This window comes from Lactuca saligna, chromosome 6 (genome assembly GCF_052625555.1).
Source record: "Lactuca saligna cultivar CGN05327 chromosome 6, ASM5262555v1, whole genome shotgun sequence".
NCBI classification, from domain to species: Eukaryota; Viridiplantae; Streptophyta; class Magnoliopsida; order Asterales; family Asteraceae; genus Lactuca; species Lactuca saligna.
The window spans coordinates 26,541,109-26,556,059 of record NC_136422.1 but is presented as its reverse complement, the minus strand read 5'-3'; the positions used below and the strand labels follow the sequence as shown (position 1 = coordinate 26,556,059).

Below are 14,951 nucleotides of genomic sequence, written 5' to 3'. Positions count from 1 at the left end.
CGAGAGGCCGAGGTCAGTGGAGGAGGTTCCGATAGTGCGTGAGTTTCCAGATGTCTTTCCAAAGGAGTTGCCAGGTGTGCCTCCCGTAAGGCAAACGGAGTTCAGTATCGATTTGGTTCCGGGAGCCGCGCCTATTGCCAAGGTGCCTTATCGCCTTGCACCTTCAGAGATGCAAGAGTTGTCCTCGCAGCTTCAGGAGATGTTGGGAAAGGGGTTTATTCGGCCGAGCAGCTCGCCGTGGGGAGCGCCTATCCTTTTTGTCAAGAAGAAGGATGGTTCACACCGGATGTGCATTAATTACCGAGAGTTGAACAAGCTGACGGTCAAGAACCGTTACCCGTTGCTGAGGATCGACGATTTGTTCAATCAGTTACATGGAGCATCTTGGTTCTCCAAGATCGATTTAAGGTCTGGATACCATCAGGTGAGGGTGCTAGATGAGGACATCCATAAGACAGCATTCAGGACGCGTTATGGGCATTACGAGTTTGTGGTGATGCCTTTCGGGCTCACCAATGCCCCGACGGTGTTCATGGATCTCATGAACCGAGTGTGCATGCCGATGTTAGATCGGTCAATGATTGTATTCATCGATGACATCTTGGTGTATTCGAGATCTAGGGAGCAGCATGAGGAGAATTTGAGGGAGATCCTCGGAGTTCTGAGATCAGAGAAGCTTTATTCCAAATTCTCCAAGTGTGATTTCTGGTTGCGAGAGGTCCAGTTCCTGGGACATCTCGTTAACCAGAAAGGGCTATTGGTCGACCCGGCCAAAGTTGAGGTAGTGATGAGATGGGAGGTGCCGAGGTCACCCTCCGAGATCAGGAGTTTTCTAGGGTTGGCCGGTTATTATCGGAGATTTATCAAGGATTTCTCTAAGATCGCAGCGCCACTCACCAGATTGACCCGGGAGGGTGTTGCTTTTTCATGGGACCCCGAGCAGCAGGCCTCCTTTGAGACGCTTCGCCAAAGGTTATGCGAGGCCCCAGTGTTAGCCCTCCCGGAGCGAATGGAGGACTTTGTGGTATACTGTGATGCATCGATCTTGGGGATGGGAGCGGTGCTGATGCAGAGAGGGCATGTGATAGCATACGCATCGAGGCAACTGAAGCCACATGAGACGAGGTATCCCACCCATGAAACCCTAATTCTCTGGGTTTGGAGCCAATTTAAGGGCACTTATAGCCTCCCATTGCGGCTACCAGTCCCTTGAGAAAACCCTAAGAGAGCTAATTCATTTTGGAAGAGAGGAAGTCACTTTTGATCCTTTGTATTCTTTGTTTAGAAAAAGGAAGGTGGCAAGAGCAAGGAGGAGGTGAGATTCCAGCAGATCCAGAGTCCAGAGGCTTCATTTTGAGGTAATGGTTTGAATCTCCTTTAGTTATAGGGTTGATCTTTAGAGTTAGGGTTTTATAAACCCTTTGGAGAGTAATTATGTGAAGCAAATGGTCCCTCTTCGAGTTTTTGCCTTGGATCTGGACTCAAAGAGGTCCAGGGACCTTAACCATTGGAGCTTTTTGGGTTATTATGGAGTCATTGGACCTAGGTGGTTATTTTTGGGACCAAATCATCTTTTGATGCCTTGTGGGGGTTATACAAGCATCAAGTTCCGAACATTACGTGACATTCATGCTTGGGAAGGCCAGATCTATGGTTTGGGAAAGCACATCTAACCTCAGAAGGTCAATAAAAGTGTGTGCATGGCATGAACTCGCCGAGGTATTCTTGGGACTCGACGAGTAGGGTTGGGGTTTTGCGTAAAATGTTCAGCGAGTGGACTCGCCGGGTTTGGGGATAACCCAGTGAGTCAGGGAGAGTCAATATGGGGTTGAGTCAAGTCGGAACTCGCCGAGTTGTTCTTGAGACTCGACGAGTTGAGTCGTGGTTGCCCTGTAATTCATGCCAGGTGGAACTCGTCAAGTTAGGGGAGTGCTCGATGTGCCAAGAAAAGATCCGAGGGAGTCAGTGAACGCGTTAGACTCGCCGAGTTGCTTTGGTGCACTTGCCGAGTCCGATCAGAGTTGACCGTTGACCAGAGTTGACCAGTGTTGACTTGATAGGGTTAGTCAACCTTAGTTGTAAAAGTGTTATTTAGAGATATATTGTATTATACGAAGATTATAGTTCGGGGGATCGAGCACGAGTGATTCCAGGGATTTGCGAGTTATCGAGATACACGAGGTGAGTCTTCTCACTATACTTTACCTTGAGTAGGTAACTAGAGTTATGTGATACAATGCTTGTATGCTATATATATGTGTTATGTGTTGCGCTGCATTATTCTATGTGATTTATGCTGTGCATGTTTATAGAGTTAGAACCTGAGGGTTCACAGAGTTTGGGTGCACGGACCCACAGAGTTATAGCCTTAAGAGGCTAATATGTGTTATATGTGGTATTTTGGGGAACTCACTAAGCTTTGTGCTTACAGTGTTTGGTGTTATTTGTTTCAGGTACTAGTGACGACCGTGGGAAGGCACCGACTTGATCAGTACACACACTCGGGATTTTATGTTATGAGATCTTGGGATTTTTGTATGACATGAATTGTATTTCAAACATGGGATTTTTTTCGAATATTAAATGAATTACGTTTTTATGTAAAATGCGAAAAATTGTTTTGAAATTTACGGTGTTACACCTTTGCTCGATTACACTGTTCTCGGTCTCCCTATTAGGTTCCTACCCATTTAGCGTAACATATTAACTGTGATTTGCATGTTAATGTGAAGTTTGGTCTGGTACAAGCTCAATCAGAAGAAATGAAATTGTAATGCTCAATATTGGAAAACATGAAGAGGTGTCCTGAGTTTTGAGGCGTGTCTCGGGACTAACCAAAGATAAGTAACCATTTTACTTAGGTCACTTTGAGGTCTATCTACTGATGTTCTTACACTTATACTAATAATGAAAATGTTGCTTAAACTTTTTCCATTAATAGCAACATACTTAATTTTCAGTAAGGTATTGTTTTCATTCTCCTTTGCTTGGGTTGATCTCACATGGTGAATTGCAATGTGTGGTTCCATTTTTCACTTCAGGTACCTATTTTTGGTTGCTATTGTTCTTCTACTCAATGCTTGATAACTAGACTGAATTAAATTTGCATCGTTTTTCATATTTATAGATTGCAATAATTGGTTGTAGTTTGAGAACACTAGTACAAAAATTGTATTTTTTTTTCTTTACTTTAGGTCATAATATGAAAACCGGAACTTGCTTATTGATGTGTGTAATAATGTTGGCCATTGTTTTGAGAATTAAAAACCGGACCAACTTCAACCTTTCTCAAATTCAAATGATGGAGAATATATTAAAAGAATAGACTTCTGGTAATTATGATTTTCCATTTTATAGCATTTTATTATCCTTTTTAGGTTTTTTCATGCGTATTTTGGATTATGTTTATTGATAATGTATAGTCTTTGAGATGTGCAAAAATACATTACTTCTATTATATGCTTTGTTTACACCATAACTATGAAATGTCAAAAGCGGTTGTATTTTGCTGTTATGCATTTCTTGAATAGCATTATGTTTCTGGCATATTCCTAGTTATATGCTTTGGTTGTGAAATCAATTTGTGATTCAATAATTGTAAAGTGGACATAATATCAAAATTACCCTTTGATGTCTACTCTTTTATGTAGTTATTTTGATTAGTGAAATGACCGATATACCCCTCAATTGCTTCTAAACGGGTTAGTAAAATAGTGGCACTGCAGTTTTTAATGGATTTGATATCATATATTTTGATAAGAAGAGTAAAAATAAATGTGAAATTCTTATAATATATTTTTATAAACAGAAGTTATATAATATACAGTTTACTTGGTACACACTGAACAATTGAAATCTTAATTGCTCAAAAAATGTTTTACCGAACCTAATTTGGTTTGGTTATCTGTAATTTTTATATTCAGAAAACCAATTATATCAAACTGAATAAACTAAAAGTCTATTAAACTAAAATCTGTACATTACCAACGAAACACAATGAATTTCATATTTATTTAATTTGAAATCCCTTAAATTCGAATTTCTTTAACAGATTCTAAATCCTACAAAAAAAAAATTCATAAAATATATACATCCCCTTAAGAATGATTTCCAAAAAGACTCGATACGACTAAAATACACCCCCCCCCCCCCCCCCCCTTTCAATGTATACTTTTTTCAAATATGCTATAATAAATTAGAAATTATTTATTTGCGTACAGTCGCTTAAATAATATATATTATATATTATAATAAATAATATATATATATATATATATATATATATATATATATATATATATATATATATTAGCCGTTTACCTGCGTTAAGCGACGGGTACGAAAATAAATAATTTCTAATATATATATATATATATATATATATATATATATATATATATATATATATATATATATATATATATATATATATATATCAAAAAAATCATAATTAACAAGGCGAAGTAGACTTTGGAAATAATAAAATTAAAATATAATACATGGTTCCACTAAAATGATTCACCAAGATTCTTTGGAATAAGCATCGGAGGCGATCATGTTAATAAATGAACCCAATTCTTTGTGGCCCATTCCTTTCCCCAAAAATGTTTAGTGAGTATTAAACAAACGCATTATTATAAGACTAAAAGATATAATTACCATTTAAAATTAATTTGGTTAAAAAAATATGCACTTGTATGAAAATAGTTTTAAATATTTCCATTTTATTGTGTATTAAGTACATTTATTTGAGAGGAAAGAAGTTTTTTCTCTATTAAGTTTATTTATTAATGAAATATTTACAGAAAAACAAAATTATATATATATATGAACTATATTATTTTTATATTAAAAAGACTATTATATAATTATTTATGTTTTAAAAAAAACCAAGAAATAGTCGGCTAAAAATATGATATATATATATATATATATATATATATATATATATATATATATATATATATATATATATATATATCATATGTTTTAAAGATTATATGTGAAAACATGTTGAATCCTATATCTATTTCTATTACTTTTGCTCAATTGTGTTTTTTTATGTAACTATAACGTTGACTTATCTATTAGCTAACTAGATGTAAGACTCATATATTACATGAGTTTATTTTAAAGAAAAAAATATATAAAATTCTAAACATTTGAAAATTTTAAATTTATAAAAAAAAATATTGAATTTTTAAAATTAAATTGTTTGTTTTTTTTTAAATTAAACAAATAGTTTAGATATATAAACAAATGAAACTTTAATTTAAAAATTTTGAAATTTAAAGGAAGTCGATTAATGAAGTTGATATGTATTTATTATTATTTATTGCAATTATTACATTTAAATATTATGTGGAAATTAATAAAATAAAAAAAAAAACATAAAGAAAAAAAATTTGAAAATAACCATACAATGACGTGTGGTCAAATCAATGAGAGTGTCACAAGTGACAAAACGTTGTTTATTTATTAGGAAGGATTGTTTTGATTCCAATTAAAATCAAGGTCATATTATAAAAAAATGTATGCAACATCATATTTTTCTCTTAAAATTTTGTATTTTTGTTTTATTTGAAAGGTAAAAAAACAATATAAGGTTTTCTGAAAATAAAAATAATATAAAGATTTTTCCTGTATTGACATGGATAATTTGTTGATGTTTTCTACATATATCGCTTTATTTTTATTTCTACGTAAATTCAAAACTAAGGGGTATTTTTTTTCTAATTTGGAAATCAATTAGTCTATTCTATTACAATTTTTAATAGTTATTAATATAAAACTAAGGTTGTGTTTGACAAACTAGTTGAAAACTAGCTATTAGTTACTAAACTAATTGATAAATTTGATGTTTAGCAAAAATTAACAAATAAGTTAGTTAAATTATGTTAAATGACACACACACACACACACACATATATATATATATATATATATATATATATATATATATATATATATATATATATATATATATATATAACATTTTTATAATTAATAAAGGATATATTCAGAAAAAATTTTATAAGAAAACTCAACAATTTTGTTGAAAGGCTAATCTAAATGGCTTCTTGAAAAGACGACTTATAAGTTAGTTTATAACCTATTTTTAAAAGACATATCGATCTAAAAATATTTAAAAAGACAACAAATTTATAAACTAATTATGATTAGCGATTCAAAAATTAAAAATAAAATAGTTACATTAGAGCATCTCCAACTCACTTTCATTTTACATTTTTTCCTCACTCTTCTCCAACTCTCCCTCGTTTATTCTCCAATTTTGGGGAATATGAATAGTATTACACCAAATGTGGTGTTATGGTATTTATTTCTCCCAAAATAGGGATGAAATTTACATTGTCATTTTTTGCTCATCTGTTTATATATTTATACACTTATAGTTTATTTTTACCTACTAATTATAATTTAAATCTAATATTTAATACTTAATATGACACCCAGATCATGGAGGTGCTTTATTTCTTAAATTTTTAGCTTTGGAAAAAGGTCACGACGTGAGACACGGTGGTTATGTCGTGAGTGACCATTGATGTAAAATCTCAAAAAATACAACAAATTTAAAATTTTCAAAACAACTCATTTCTAAAAGGAAATGTTTGCATAACTATTGTTTTCAAAATATTATTCAAATCAGAGTCTCCCAAGATTCAATCAACATAAAACCAAGGATGTGTGCGGTCACATCTTCGCCTTGCCACGGTCCTCAGAAGTACCTAAAAGAAAACTAAAATTGTAAGTCAACGTTTAGTGAGTTCCCCTAATGTACCATCATATAAACATAACAAACAACAACATGCATACAGAGCCCTCAGCATGACTGGACCGCCTCACTCGGCCTTCATCCTATCTAGAATGCTCTCTGGGCCTTCGGCCTCACTGATCTGCCTCGCAGGCCGTCAGTCTATCTGGACCGCCCTGGGTATCTTGGCCTTCAGCACAAAGCAGGACCGCCTCAACCCGATTCACCATCACATATCAATATATACCATAACAATCAATAGCTAGCATATACAGGTAATCATACAAATCTAACAGATCACTATAGCATGCCAATATCCTATATACCATGATACATATATAATAGATCACTACAACGTAGCAACATCCTATATGTTAGGATACAATTGTAACAGATCACTGCATCATAAAAACATACGGTAAAACTAGGATATTAATCCAATGGGTTGGCCTTGGTGTCTTTGACCCGTAAGTCCAGTGGGAAAACTCACCTCATAGTCTGAATGCAGTATGAATACCTCCCAGCTCTGACAACCTGCTCAACCCAAATTCTAAATTCCAAAACATTTCCCATTCTAAATTAATAACATTTTTCCAAAACACCCTTAATTAAAACTGGTCAAAATCCACAAGTTAACCGAGTCGACTCAGGCTTTATATGCTGGGCGTACTCTAGAGGTACGCGGGGTGTACTAGCTGTCCGAGGCGTTGGAGCCAAATATGTGTATGTGCAGCATATGCAACAGCCCCCTTCTTAATCTATTAAGACCTTATTTCTTCGACTTAACACGTCCAGATGCATATCTATGGCTAAAATATCATCAAGAGTCATAAAGTTTCCAACTTTATGACTTTGCATGTCCGTTAAGTGCTTAATACCCAAATCCCAACTTTTTAATGCATTGAAACCTTCTAGAGCATGCATGGAGGAAAACTAAGCACCAAGACCACATTTTTATGACTTAAGACCCCGCATACGGTCTGAAAGGATGACTTAATTGGGCAAGTGTAGTTTAGGATTGACTTGGTTCCTGGTGCGGCTCCGATAGCCAAAGCATCGTATCGGTTCGCTCCTCTAGAGATGCAGGAGTTATCTACACAGCTACATGAGCTATTAGACAAGGGGTTCATTTGATCGAGTAGTTCTCCTTGGTGAGCATCGATCCTGTTTTTTAAGAAGAATGATGGATCACATCAGATGTGTATTGACTATCGGGAGTTGAATAAGTTAATAGTGAAGAATCGTTATCCACTCCCGAGGATTAATGACTTGGTTGTCTAGCTTCGAGGTGCATATTGGTTTTCCAAGATCAATCCACGTTCTGATTATCATCAGATGAGGGTCAAAGAAGAGGATTTTCTGAAGACGGCTTCCATAATCATTATGGTCATTACAAGTTCGTAGTGATGCCTTTCGGGGCCACCAATGTTCCAACCGCATTCATGGACCTCATGAATCGTGTATGAAGACCCATGTTGGATCGGTACGTGATTGTGTTTATTGGTGACATCCTGGTCTATGCAGACCCATGTTGGATCGGTCTGTGATTTTGTTTATTGGTGACATCCTGGTCTATTATAAGACTCAGGAGCAGCATGAGGAACATTTGAGGGGGGGTATTAGAGACCTTGAGGAGGGAGAGACTTTATGTGAAGTTCTCAAAGTGTGACTTATGGTTGCGCGAGGAGAAGTTTTGGGGGTACCTTGTCAACCAGAACGGTATTCTTGTCAATCTGGCCAAGGTCGAGGTTGTGATGAGATGGGAGGTTCTGAAGTCTCAATCTGAGATTCAGAGTTTCATTTGTCTGGCAGGTTACTATCGGAGATTCATTCATGATTTCTCCAAGATAGTGGTCCCTATGACTTGATTGACAAAGAAGACTATCACTTTTCGCCGAGGTCCTGAGCAGCAAGCAACTTTTGAGACCTTAAGACAGAGATTATACGAGGCGTCAATTCTGACCTTGCCAGAGGGTGTTTAGGATTTTGTGGTTAATCGTGATGCTTCAATCACGGGTTTGGGTGTAGTTCTAATGCAGAGGGGTCGTGTTATTGCCTACGCTTCAAGGCAGATGAAGCCTCATGAGACGAATTACCTGACACATGACTTGGAGGTGAGGGTTGTGGTGTTCGCCCTCAAGATTTGGTGACATTACCTCTATGGGGTCCACTGTACTATTTACACAGATCAAAAGAGCTTGAGGTATTTGATGGATCAGCCAAATACAAAAATAAGGCAACATTGATGGTTGGATGTGGTGAATGATTATGATTGTGAGATCCTTTACTATCCGGGGAAGGCTAATGTGGTGGCCGATGCTCTCAGCCGTAAGGCGGTTGCGGCTCTGATCAGGATTGTGTGTTTGAGGATGACAGTTATTACTCCACTCTGGGAGTATATTCGAGAAGATTAGGTTAAGGTTATGAAGCAAGAGCACCAGAAGACTGAGCACATAGTGGTTCAGATGGATTCCTTCGATTATGACAGTCGGGGGTTATTGACTCTCCATCAGAGGGTGTGGTTTCCTTACTGGGGTGTTACGTATCAGGTTCTGATGGATGAGGCGCACAAGATGATGTTTTTATCCATTCCAGAGCAACAAAGATGTATAGAGATCTCCATGCTGATTATTGGTGACCCTGTATGAAATGGGATGTAGCTTGGTATGTAAAGAGGTGCTTGACTTGTAGGAAAGTCAAGGCTAATCATCAGCGGCCTCACAGTAAGATGCAATAGTTAGACATTCCCGTTTGGAAAAGGGAAGAGATTACCATGGATTTCAACACAAAACTGCCACAGACAATGCACGTAGTGGATTTGATATGGGTCATCATGGATCAATTGAACAAGAGCATGTATTTCATCCCAATTCAGGAGAGTATCTCTATAGAGAATTTAGACGACATCTGCGTCAGAGAGGTTGTGGCGTGACATGGGGTGCCGGTTTCAGTGGTTTCAGATAGGGATGTATGTTTTACATTCAGGTTTTGGAAGAGGTTTCACGAGGAGCTGGGTGCTCGTCTGTATTTCAACACAACTTTTCACCCGCAGACTAACAGACAAAGCGAGCGTACTATTTAAACCCTAGAGGATATGCCCCAGGTATGTGTGTTGGATTTCGGTGGGAGTTGGGATACGTATCTCCCTTTGGTGGAGTTTTCGTACAACAACATATATCACGCCATCATCGATTAACATCCTTTTGAGATGCTCTATAGGAGGAAGTGTAGGACCCCGATATGTTGGGGCGAGGTCGGTCAGTGAGTCATGATGAGTACTGAGGTGGTACTCAAGACTACCGAGTTGATTCAGCAGGTTCGGGGTAGACTTCCGATAACTCAGAGTCAGCAGAAGAGCTATGCTGACAAGCGCCATCCAGATCTAGAGTTCTAGTTTGGGGACATGGTGCTCCTGAAGGTGTCACCTTGAAAGGGTGTCATCCGATTCAGGAAGAGGGGCAAGTTGGGCCCCAGGTATATCGGTCCTTTCAGGGTTTTGGCTCAGGTGGACCGGGTTGGTTATCGCTTGGATCTTTTTGAGGAGCTTAGTCAGATCCATAACACGTTTCACGTCTCTCAGCTACAAAAATGTTTGGTTAATGATTATGCGATGGTTTCATTGGAGGACATTCAGGTGGAAGATCGCTTGAATTATATTGAGAGACCAATTTCCATCCTTGATAGGAAGACGAAGGCTCTGTAGAACAATTCAGTGGATCTGGTAAAGGTGTAGTGGCAGCACCTTAAGGGTTCAGAATGGACATGGGAGCCTAAGGAGGACATGAGGGAGCATTATCCCAAGTTATTTGCGGCAACGGACTTCGAGGACGAAGTCTAATTCTAGTGGGGGAGAATTGTAACACCCAGATCATGGAGGTACTTAATTTCTTAAATTTTTAGATTTGGAAGAAGCTCACGACGTGAGTGACCATTGACTAGTTGACCCGTGTTTTTGAGTCTCACAACGTGAGACTTGGAATGCTCACGACTTGAGAACGGCCTGTCGACCAAAAACCTAATATTTTGGGTATTTAATGGAATGAGAGGGTTAGGGTTGCCCATCCTTAGCCTCCCTCACTCTCTTGCCTCCTGGAAACCTAATCTTGACCTATTTGAAGTCCTTAGTCATTTTTGTGATCTTTGAAGCATTCTTTGGTGGTTTTTGACTCATTGAAGTGGAAGAAGACCTTGGTGGAGCAACCTCTTGGCATTTCAACTTCTACCTGACCTTTTCTTGAGCTTTTGGACCATTGTAAGTCATAAAGCTTTGACCTTTTTACCTCTTGCAAGCTAGATCTAAGTTCTAAGCTCCTTTTTTGCATGATGATGATGGATTCCATGCATGGGATCCATAAAGTTGGCAACTTTATGGATCATTGAGTCATTCTCTATTATATAGTCTTTAGATTTGAGTTTTGGTATAGTTTGAGACTCCAAGCATTAGTCTAGATCTTATTTTTCCCATTTTGACCTAGTGAGAGTTTGAGTCAAGCATTGGACATGCATTACTAAAAATCTATGGTTTTTATCATCCTTTGGGTGAAGGAAGACCCTCTGGAAAGTCCTAAGTTATGGCTGTAAGGAATAAGAGCTTAATGCTCAAAGCTGGTCAGTGCAGCTCACACGACATGAGGGTTAGCCTGTTACGTCATGAGGAGTCTTTCCATCCCGACTATTTTGTCCGGATTAGGTCACGATGTAACTCAGGGAGAGGTCACGACGTGACAATGATTAGAATCGTATTGATGGGCTGAGTTGACCCGTTGAGTTGGGACTGGGTCGAGTTGATACTCACGACATGACCATGAGGTGGTCACGATGTGAGGGTCAGCTGTTAGAGCTTGGACCATTAACTTTGGGCCTTTGACCACAATAAGGGTGTTGGACTAGGCTAGTTGGGCCCAATAAGGGAAAAGGTAGATTAGTAATGTACCCTAGAGGCTGAGGACGTTAGGTTGGAGACCCTGGTTAGGAATTTCGACCTAATTATTAATTAGGTATCATTGTTTGATTGTTTAGCATGGGGATTTTCAGGATCAGCAACCTGAGCTTTTATTTGAGGCATTCAGAAGCTTGAGGTGTGTTTCCTCACTGTGCTTGGCGGGTCGAAGGCACCAATGTCGACCCATGGTGTATTATGACTAGGATCCTAGTTGTATACGTGACTCTTGCATGTATGTTATCTGATATGTATACCGGACGGGGCCTGATGTTAGGCGAGGCCTAATGTATGTATTATATGTTATTTATCTTTGCGATTCTTGCATGTGTTTATGTGTTTATATGTATACGGGGCGGGGCCTGATGAATGCGATGAGGCGGCGCCCATCGCATATTACCGAAGATCTGTTCCAAGCGGGACTCGATGCCAGGTGGGGCCCATTATATGTTTGATATGTATGGTATTTGGTGTTTTGGGGGAACTCACTAAGCTTCCTGTTTATGGTTTTCAGTTTATGTTTCAGGTAATTCTGGTTCGAAAGGGAAGACGTCAGGCTGACCGCATTGCACACATACTATGATTTCCACTTTATATAACTCTTATGTATTGGATTGGTCGTTTGGCATACTTTGATTTTCTTGCATGGTTTTATAAAGCACATTTGGGTTGATGGTTTTATTATAATTAAAATGAAATTTTTTGTCTTAATTTTTGGAACGCTTCACTTATAATATTTTGTTATATATTAAATTATATTAATTAATTATAAATATAAAGTTTGTTTTTTGTTCATCAAATTCATATAAAAAGTTAAATACATATTGGAACTTTAAAAAACGATAATTTATTTTACAAAAGCTTATCGTGTGTTATAAATATAATATTATTGCAATGGATATATATATATATATATATATATATATATATATATATATATATATATATATATATGTTAAAACCAAATTAATAGGAATGTGTTTAACAATCTATGTAAGTTGGAAGAATAAAATATACTAGGAATATAGTTTTTGGGATAAAAAATGGGGGTAAATAATGAAATATGGTTGAATATGAAACACTAAATGTTCCCTGTGTTTTCCCAGATTCTGAAACCAAACATCATAAATGGTTTTCCCAGATTCTGAAGTTTAGTCCCCGTGGTTTAAAAATCTCATAGATGGTCCCTGTGCTTTCAAAACTTTTGACGATTGGTCCTTATTGCTAACTCCGTTAAGTTTTGTCCGTTAACCGAAGGGCATTTTCGTCATTTCACACCACAGGGACCATTTATGATCTTTTCAATTATTTTTTTAAAAAAAGAAAAAAAACTAAATATAATTATTTAATATATAATCTCTCTCTCTCTCTCTCTCTCTCTCTCTCTCTCTCTCTCTCTCTCTCTCTCTCTCTCTCTCTCCATGGCACCAAGAACACATACATACAAACATAAAAAAAAACATTTCATAACTCCTAAACCATTTCTAGAACTAGAAAAAATCAAAATTAAATCCGAAATACCAAAATAAATCTGGAACATCAAAAAAAAACACAGAAAATGAATACGAACTAGTTTGTCCTTTAAAATTGATTTGGGAACTAAAAACCTAGAAAACAAGTATGAAATCGATTTGTATATGTGGTTTTTGTTTCTAAAAATTGATTTGTGCTTGTATATTCATCCCCAAGGAAGAACAGTCGATCATGGTTGAATACATTCTTTCAGAGCCTCCGAGGAAGACAATTACTCACTGGAAATCTGATGAAATTAAAATCGATTACAAATCAAGCAACCATTCCACATCGAGTTCCTAGCACCACCATTTTCGTAGAATGGATCTCATTCCCTCATCTTCTCTGGCGAGACTACCTGCTTTTTCCGAAATCTGGAAAAAAAATTCTGTTTAATTTAATTGTTTAAAAAACGAACAAGATGGAATTCTTGAACAAATATAGAGATGGAGCCTATAACCTACGAGCAAACTTATTCTTGAACCAGATGTTGAAATGGTTGAGCGAAACCTCAAAAAATGAAGATCAAAATCGAATCTTGCGATGAGAAGCGGAGGCTCATGTTTTTCAGACTAGATTCAAGAACTTAGAAATAATTTATGGCGTTGCTTTAGTTTCGTCGATCTGATGGTGATTCTTGATGATGGCTCTCAGATTGTTGTAATGGAGATGAAGATCTTGACAGTGTACATCGACGAGAAATCGAGAGATGATAAAATCAACATTTAGGGAAGAAGGAGATAACACGCCTGCAACCCCAAATCTTGAAATGAGAGATGATGAAATCGATTCCAATAAATCGACATGTGGGGTAGGGATTGTACATCAACGGGAAATCAAATGGGTTTAGGTTATGCTGGTGTTTGCTGCATCTTCATCTTCTAGAGAGAGAGATAACTAAGGTTGCATGCGATCTTTGCATACAAACCTAGAATCAGAAATCGTGGTGGAGAAGATAAAAGTTAGAACCTTAGTCGGACACGATGACTTATGATCAAAGAGATTTAGGAGACGTCGATAGATGTAGGTGTTTATCTTGGTGGACACAATGGGAATATCAGGCGATGGAGAGAGAGAGAGAGAGAGAGAGAGAGAGAAAGAGAGAGAGAGAGACCCATTTTGCCTATTATTTCAACTTTTTTTTTTTAAAAAGTGAAAACATCATAAACGGTCCCTGTGGTGTGAAATGACGAAAATATCATTCGGTTAACAGACAAAACTTAACGGAGTTAGCAATAAGGATCAATCATCAAAAGTTTTGAAAGCACAGAGACCATCTATGAGATTTTTAAACCACGGGGACTAAACTTCAGAATATGGAAAAACACAGGGACCATTTATGATGTTTTTCCTTTTATTTTTTATATCATTTTTTAGAAAAAAAAATAAAAATGGGTTAGAAATGATGTTATCCGGTAAAAAGTAATATCTATAAAATGAATACCTTATTAGTTATTATGTAATTTGTATAAGAAACTCAAACTCCTATTTAAATTACCTTATTTTTTTACCAATAAAATAGCTTTTAAAAGTGGATGTAACGTAAGGTTAGAAAACCTATAAAGGAACTCCTTCTCTGCTAAGAAAAACATTAGAAGTACCAAATACAAGAAATAATTGAAAAAGACAAAATACTCATTTCTTTTAAACTTTTTCAAAAGGAAAATTTTCCCACTGACCATCAATTTGCAAAATGGGAGAGGACCTGTGAAATGAGACGTCCTTTTT

The 14,951-nt window shown here is 36.8% G+C and overlaps 1 long non-coding RNA gene across 1 annotated transcript; it reads right to left on the bottom strand.

Moving 5' to 3' along the window:
* Positions 1 to 13,270: 13,270 nt before the first annotated feature.
* On the bottom strand, positions 13,271 to 14,328 carry LOC145001674 (uncharacterized). The gene is made up of 2 exons (XR_013661679.1): positions 13,688 to 14,328; positions 13,271 to 13,597 (listed from the first exon to the last, which is right to left on the bottom strand). It is a non-coding gene; the product is annotated as an uncharacterized LOC145001674 (long non-coding RNA).
* Between the last annotated feature and the right edge of the window lie 623 nt (positions 14,329 to 14,951).